Here is a 1,400-nt window from a genome sequence, read left to right as displayed (position 1 = left end):
CCTAGGATAGGTACCCTCACATGTTCTCCCCGTGTCCCCTAGGGTAGGTACCCTCACATGTTCTCCCCGTGTCCCCTAGGGTATAGGTACCCTTTCAAAAACATGCAGTAATCCTGGTCTCTAAACTACCTCCCCCTGGCCAGCCTGATGGAGGGGAAAGGAACTGGTCGGAATAACTTCCACAAGCTACTGTACGTCCAGCCGGAGAAACTCTTCCGTCATGTGAAAAGAAGCAGCTTGAACTCCTCATGCATAGAAGGAAGCATGAGGTCAGTCCACTGCCCCCCCCCCCCCCCCCCCCCCCAGGATTACATTAGATAATAATGGGTTGCAAAATCGTGGGATAAAAAAAAATATATATATTTAAAAAAAAGAATCTTCTTTTTTGTATTGGAGGTGAAACAGTCGTATGAAACTTCTAAACCACAAAGTCTTAAATAAACACAAGTGAAGGTTATGTTCACATCAGATTAGGATGTGTGGTCACATATTAAATCCAGTGCATTCATAGGTGAATCTATAGTGTTTTTGAAATGCGTAATGCAGAGGATTAGGTCCTGCATATATGGCTTGTGCAATGAAATGTCTGTCAACAACTGCAAAGTATTGAGTCACTTTATTAAATCCATATATAATAAACTGATAAGAGAGCATCAACACAATCTTCCAATACAGTAGTATGGTCATTCACTGATCAAAATCAACAGCAAAACAGGAGGAATGGATTTGAACAAAAAAAATAGACAAACATACTTCACCGTTCTCCGACTTATTGTTGTCCCCGTGAGACAAAACATTAAATATATCACTACAGATCTCCTTAACAATTACAGATGAGTTATATAGTATATAATATATATATAAATGAACATAAATATTTACCATAATTGGTCACAATGTGTTGAGGCCTATTCATAGTCTGGTTTTTCGGTGGTGAGGTGACCACCGGAGTTGAAATAACGTTGAGCGGTGGTGAGTAAAAACAGAGAGAAGGGCTGGGGCGGTGGTTTGCTCTTCACCGCGGCTCGTGACGTCATGTTGCAGTTCGGTAGTCACCTCACCACCGAAAATCCAGACTATGTATGAGCCTTTACTGATGGCTGATTTAAAATCATTTACATGCCTGCTGACCAAACAAAGAGACATGGGGGAAATTATATCAAAGGTTTTAATGAAGATAATGTATTTGGGTTTGATTTCATATCTTGTTTCCTCTAAGGCTGTCCTGTGTTTTCCATGGCTGTTGCATACAGGGTTCCCACAGTCCAGACATTCCTGGCAAATGCCTGGAAAAGAATTTTTTAGGAATAAATCAAATTCTATTTTTTTTTTTTTTTTTTTGTTATTGCACCATATGATTGCTAGAAGCCTTAGAGTTCTGACAGAACCCAACCCCGACA

At 40.3% G+C, this 1,400-nt stretch overlaps 1 long non-coding RNA gene across 1 annotated transcript; it reads right to left on the bottom strand.

The window, feature by feature from the left end:
• Positions 1 to 601: 601 nt before the first annotated feature.
• LOC306940938 lies at positions 602 to 1,172 on the bottom strand. Its single transcript, XR_013792083.1, has 2 exons — positions 1,095 to 1,172; positions 602 to 908 (listed from the first exon to the last, which is right to left on the bottom strand). It is a non-coding gene; the product is annotated as an uncharacterized lncRNA (long non-coding RNA).
• Between the last annotated feature and the right edge of the window lie 228 nt (positions 1,173 to 1,400).

This window comes from Electrona antarctica, assembly GCF_951216825.1.
Source record: "Electrona antarctica genome assembly, chromosome: 17".
NCBI classification, from domain to species: domain Eukaryota; kingdom Metazoa; phylum Chordata; class Actinopteri; order Myctophiformes; family Myctophidae; genus Electrona; species Electrona antarctica.
Note: the sequence above shows the minus strand (reverse complement) of the source record. Positions and strands in the feature narration are given on the sequence as shown.